Genomic DNA, 6607 nt, shown 5'->3' with positions numbered 1-6607 from the left:
GTTAATTCTCTCAAGCCTTTCTATTCCAGAGACTTACAGGTTTGTCAGTTTACAGTCCACGAAAATGAGGCTAAGTCGCCTGACGGTGTCTACTACGACGGGAAAAAAGATAGTGGCGTGGAAGAGGTGAACCTCTCAACCACCCTGGAACATCTGCAGCGGCGACAAATCAAGGAGCTGTGCACTAGCTTCGCCCCATTGTTCTCAGCCACCCCAGGACGGACTGAACGGGCATACCACTCCATTGACACAGGTAATGCTCACCCAATCAGAACCCCACCCTACCGGGTGTCTCCTCATGCCCAATCTGCTATAGAACGGAAGATCCAGAACATGCTACAAATAGGTATAATCCGCCCATCTACCAGTGCATGGGCATCTCCAGTGGTTCTGGTACCCAAACCAGATGGGGAAATACGCTTTTGCGTGGACTACCGTAAGCTAAATGCGGTAACTCGTCCGGACAACTATCCAATGCCACGCACCGATGAGCTATTGGAAAAGTTTGGGACGTGCCCAGTTCATCTCTACAATAGACTTAACCAAGGGGTACTGGCAAGTACCGCTAGATGAACCTGCCAAGAAGTGGTCAGCATTCGTCACCCATTCGGGGGTGTATAAATTCAATGTCCTTCCTTTCGGCCTTCAAAATGCACCCGCCACCTTCCAAAGGCTGGTAGATGGTCTACTAGTTGGACTGGGAGAATTTGCAGTCGCCTACCTTGATGATGTGGCCATTTTTTCAGACTCCTGGCCCTAACACCTAATACACCTGGAAAAGGTCTTTGAGCGCATCAGGCAGGCCGAACTAACTGTTAAGGCCAAAAAGTGTCAAATAAGCCAAAACAGAGTAACTTACCTGGGGCACCAGGTGGGTCGAGGAACCATAAACCCCCTACAGGCCAAGGTGGATGCTATCCAAAAGTGGCCTGTCCCAAGGTCAAAGAAACAGGTCCAATCCTTCTTAGGCTTGGCCGGATACTACAGGCGATTTGTACCACACTACAGCCAAATTGCTGCCCCACTGACCGACCTGACCAAAAAGACCCAGCCAAATGCAGTTAAGTGGACTGATGAGTGTCAAAAGGCCTTTACTCAGCTTAAGGCGATGCTCATGTCTGACCCTGTGCTCAGGGCCCCAGATTTTGACAACCCATTCCTGGTAACCACAGATGCATCTGAGCGTGGTATAGGAGCAGTGCTCATGCAGGAAGCAACAGATCACAACTTCCATCCTGTCGTGTTTCTCAGCAAAAAACTGTTTGAGAGGGAAAGTCACTGGTCAGTCAGTGAAAAGAAATGCTATGCCATTGTGTACGCCCTGGAAAAGCTACGCCCATATGTTTGGGGACGGCGGTTCCAACTACAAACTGACCATGCTGCACTAAAGTGGCTTCATACTGCCAAGGGGAACAACAAGAAACTTCTTCGTTGGAGTTTAGCTCTCCAAAATTTTGATTTTGAAATTCAACACATCACAGGAGCTTCTAACAAAGTTGCTGATGCACTCTCCTGTGAGAGTTTCCCAGAATTCAGTAGTTAAACAGTGTTCTTAAAATGTAGAAGTCTGTTAGTTAGATACTTAGTGGTATATGTAAAGGTACATGTGTTGTAGTAATCTGTTTATTTTAAAGTTCTAGACGGAAATTGCCGCCAGTGAGCTTCCCCACTGTCTGCAATTTGGGGGGCGTGTCATAAACAGATAGCTAAGGGGTAATGTCTCTTTCACCTGAAGCACCTGACCAGAGGACCAATCAGGAAACCGGATTTTTTCAACTCTGGGTGGAGGGAAGTTTGTGTCTGAGTCTTTGTTTTCTGTCTGCCTGCTTTCTCTGAGCTTTGGAGAAGTACTTTCTGCTTTCTAATCTTCTGTTTCTAAGTGTAAGGACAAAGAGATCAGATAGTAAGTTATATGGTTTCTTTTCTTTGGTATTTGCATGAATATAAGTGCTGGAGTGCTTTGATTTGTATTCTTTATGAATAAGGCAGTTTATTCAATATTCTTTTAAGCAATTGACCCTGTATTTTGTCATCTTAATACAGAGAGACCATTTGTATGTATTTTTTCTTTCTTTCTTATATAAAGCTTTCTTTTAAGACCTGTTGGAGTTTTCTTTTCTGGGAAATTTCAGGGAAATTGAGTCTGTACTCACCAGGGAATTGGTGGGAGGAAGAAATCAGGGGGAGATCTGTGTGTGTTGGATTTGCCAGTAATAACTTCATGACCCCCTGAAGGGACCCAACTCCGAGTTTGAGAACCCCTGGGTTAACTATGAACAGATAAATGGCCCAACGGAAACCCCAAGTATTGGGGAGCTGAAAATAGATTGTTTAAGGAGAATTTCTCACCTCAGGTACATGATCCAACCACAAGAATGTGATGGCAATGAACTGATATACATAACAGATACATCAGCTACATCTGCAGATACCTAACTACAGGAAGGCCATGGTAACGAATTGACACATATAATAATAAGTTGAGATTCCTGATATACTAACCTATTGAAGAAGGGCACTCCAACGTTAGTAAGGAGGATATACAAATAAGGAAAATGGAGAAAAACCTACTGAATATGTGTCACACATAGTGGTGTCAGCATATCATATTATAAAAGTTGCATCCCAGCCTAGGGGCAGTAGGAGAAGGAGATGTAATCCTTGGGAGGTGCCAGAATGATGGCCACTGGTGATGAGGTGGAATGGGATAGTGATGTGGAAGATGATGGCTAACATTTCTGGTTGTTCTGCAAGGGATGGTGTGAATATAGGGATGTACCAATGTATATTCTGTAGTATCTCTATCTACCTTACTGAGTTGGGGTGTTTGTGAGTGTGCTAACTGTATTAATAAACTGTTGGTAAATACAGAAGAGTTCCTGTAGCGTGAGTGGTGCAGCTGTGCACATTGGGGTTCCCAACTGTATAATCATTTAAATAATACTGGACCTGGTCTTGGGACAAGAACCTATCAATCCTCAAAGTGATAATTTGGAATTTTTAAGTAATCAGTATAATTAATACATGATCTATAGATCAGGATACACTCTGCAGGGTCCATATACAGCAGGGGTTCCCAACCTGTGGGGTGCACAAGAAATGATAACATTGTATGTCTCACCAATGACAACCAACTAACAGTGACTGCAATATCAAACACTCACAGAGAACTATTCACAATCAGCTGCCAGGATAGCTCCCAAAGTACCATTGACAACTGACATAAAGCAGAGAGAAGAAGGGAAAAAAAGAGGGAATGAGACACAGGAACAAGTGAGAGTACTGCGGGACAACAATATGACTGGGCACTTTTCTCCTTTATTGGTTAAACAGTTGGACAGTCAGAGAAGGCTGAAGAAACACATTTTTGGAGGAGCTGTGAACAGAAAGAACACCTTTGCCCCAGGAAAGGTAAAGAGCCCTGGGAAAATGTATAGTCAAAAGCTCTTTCAATAATTCTGTTGCAATAAACTTCTGTTCAGCCTCTTAAGCAAGTGCTTTATTGCCCAGGTATTTCTCTGAACCTTTCCTTTCATTCGGAGTACTGCACACAGAGGAGAACCAATAATTCAAAACTAATAATTGTAAAGAAAACATCAAAATAAACATCAGTACTTAATAATTACCTTGCATCCTAAGAGTGATTACTGTGCTCGCTAAAGTAAGATTTCAAAGAAATTATGGGACAATTTTTTTTTCTGATGAAACATCTAATCTACTGCATGCCAGGGATCCATTTAGCCCATTTTATATGTTTTTTCTTGCTTCAATCGTACACTTAATTATGCAAAGGCTCAAAACATTATTTTTAGTTGAAAAACTAGTTAGAAATAGTTTTTAACTACCTCATAGTGTGGAGTAGCTTCAGCAGCCAGATCTAAATATCAGCCTAAAAACACATGAAAATTTCAGCCCTAGCAGTGGAGCAGCCTTCACCTACATCAAGCTGGATTTAGTCATGAAATCTAGATTTAACCCCCAGTCTCTTATTTTAAGAAATACTATCACAGAGTTTAAGGCCAGAAATGATAATCAGTCTGACCTCGTGGATGTCACAAACCACTAAACAGTACCCATCCAATCCCTCACCAAGCCTAGCAACCAGAATCAGACCAAAGCATTATAGTCCTCTGAAGATTAAGCTACTGTGTGCCACAGGCAAACACAGGAGGGATCAAGGTGCACTGATGCTAGAGGCCCCTGCAATGTCAAGGAATTAATTTACTATCTCTAGGAAAAATGTATTTCAGAAGGCATTCCACCTCTGGAAAAAGTACAGAGAGGGGCAACAAAATTGATTAAGGGTATGGAACAGCTTCCATATGAGGAGAAATTGAAAAGACTGAGATTTTTCAGCTTGCCAAACTGAAGACTAAGAAGGTGTATGATTGAGGTCTATGTAAATTGTGACATAGACAAAGTGAATAAGGAAGCATTATTTACTCCTTCACATAACATAAAAACCAGGAGTCACCAGATGAAATTAATAGACAGCAAGTTTAAAACAAACAAAAGGAAGTATTCCTTCACACAGCGCAGAGTCAACTTGTGGAACCTGTTGCCAGTGGATGTTGTGAAGGCCAAAACTATAACAGAGTTCAAAAAGAATTAGATAAATTCATGGTGGATGGGTCCATAAGTGGCTATTAGCCAAGAAATTCAGGGTTGCTCTGGATATATCTTGCTTTTGATGAACAGAAGCTTGGAGTGGGTGGCAGAGGATGGATCACCTGATGATTGCCTATTCTATTCATTCCCACTGAAGCACCTGGCATTGGTCAGTGCTGGAAGACAGGATACAGACAGGAAGACAGATGGACCATTGGTCTGACCCAGTATGGCCTTTCTTGTGTTCTAATATTCTAGAAAAGCTTAGAGCTATTGTCAAGCTACTAAAATACTCTGACAGACAAATATTGCAGCTCTGTAGAAGACAACAGAAACTGATGGGTACTTTGGAACATCCTTTGCCATCCATTAGTCCTCAGTAGAGAAACAATGAAGACAAATGAGGGCGTGGAATGACTGTGAAAAGACTCTGAAAAGCTTTGTATTCAGCCTGTATTTTAGTCTCCAACCCTTATCCTTCATAAGTGAACAAGGAAGATTTTAAATTCTTCCAAAGAGCTAGAAGCCTTCATGAAAGCTATTCAGCAGCAGGAGGGAGAACCCTAGAACAAACATGCTGTGTTCAAATAATTGGGACATTAATCAACTCCGTGGATAGGGTGAGGTTAACATTCACCAACAATTCATGTCGATGCTCTTTTTATTTTTCTTTGATGGTAATGTAGCCACACTACTAAGTTGCTAGCCCCCTTCTACCACCACCTCATGCCCCAACCCTCCCCTGGCACACACCAGTGGAATGACTAATAACCATGGACTCTTGGCATCAAGGTTTAGTAGGCAGCTATATATAATAAAGACTCTGGCCATGGCTGAGTGCACAACACAGCTCATGAGTATGCATAGGTGGTTGCTTGTTATTTATTTATTATGTGTATTATTATGTTGGTCTGGTACTCTTGAAAGCTGTTCTAAATTGCATCAGTTGTCAACAGCCCCAGCAGGCTGATCCAGCAGCTCAGGATCAGCAGGGCATAAGAATGACTGGCCACATCCCCTCTTAACCCAGTGTGGGATCCAAAATGCCAGCTCTACACCACTAGAGGATTCTTCTACACTGGCAGATCCTCCAGGGAAGAAAGTGGACGCAAGACTTTAAATATATCATCATAATATCTGAGTAAGACTGTAATAACTGTATTATCTTACATTACCCCTAAGCATCATCGTTATACAAAAGTATTTAAATCCTAGTCTACACCTAGATTTTGTACTGGTACAAATACTTTGGCTAGGGGTATGATTTTTTTTTTAAACAAAATGATTATACCGGTACAACCTCTAGTGTGGGTGCAATTACACTGATATAAAAGTGCCTTATAATGGTATACCCCCCTCCTCCATTTAGGAATAAACTATACTATGTATGCATGTTTTTATTGGTATAACTGTATTCTAACGGCAGTGGAGGGGGGCTTATACCATTTTTAACTACATAGATATAGCTCAAGCAATGCAATTTTTGCACATAGAAATGGCCAACAGGTCACCAAGAGGGAGGAGCAATAGAATTGTGGGGTTCCCTATTAAGCCTCACTTGAACAAAGGGGTTATATTGTTTGCTTAAACAAAGGGGGCTGGAACAAAGAGGTTGTACTGCTGTCTTACATGGTCATATTGGAATTCAGTACAGTACAATACAGTACAGTAGTATTCCCCCAGTGATGCTTTATCCTGTGTCATTCGATGTAGACAAAGCAGTGTTGAAGGAAAAGCTACCTCCATAACATCAGATCAGCAAGAAAGCCTGAGGATTCCTAGCTAACGCATTTTTTAAAAAATCACTCAGCTTGAAGGACTGTATGAGCACTGTTTAGATTAAAAAAATCAGTAGGAAATTATCAAAATCACAGGGATAATGACCTTATGAGGGTAATGAAATGGAAACTACAATCCATGTGATGTGCCATTTCTACTATAAGATGGCAAATTAAAGAGATAGGGGCCTAGCATGGCTCCTAGAGGAAAAAAAAATAAC

The sequence above is a fragment of the Gopherus evgoodei genome, chromosome 2, assembly GCF_007399415.2.
Source record: "Gopherus evgoodei ecotype Sinaloan lineage chromosome 2, rGopEvg1_v1.p, whole genome shotgun sequence".
NCBI classification, from domain to species: Eukaryota; Metazoa; Chordata; order Testudines; family Testudinidae; genus Gopherus; species Gopherus evgoodei.
Note: the sequence above shows the minus strand (reverse complement) of the source record.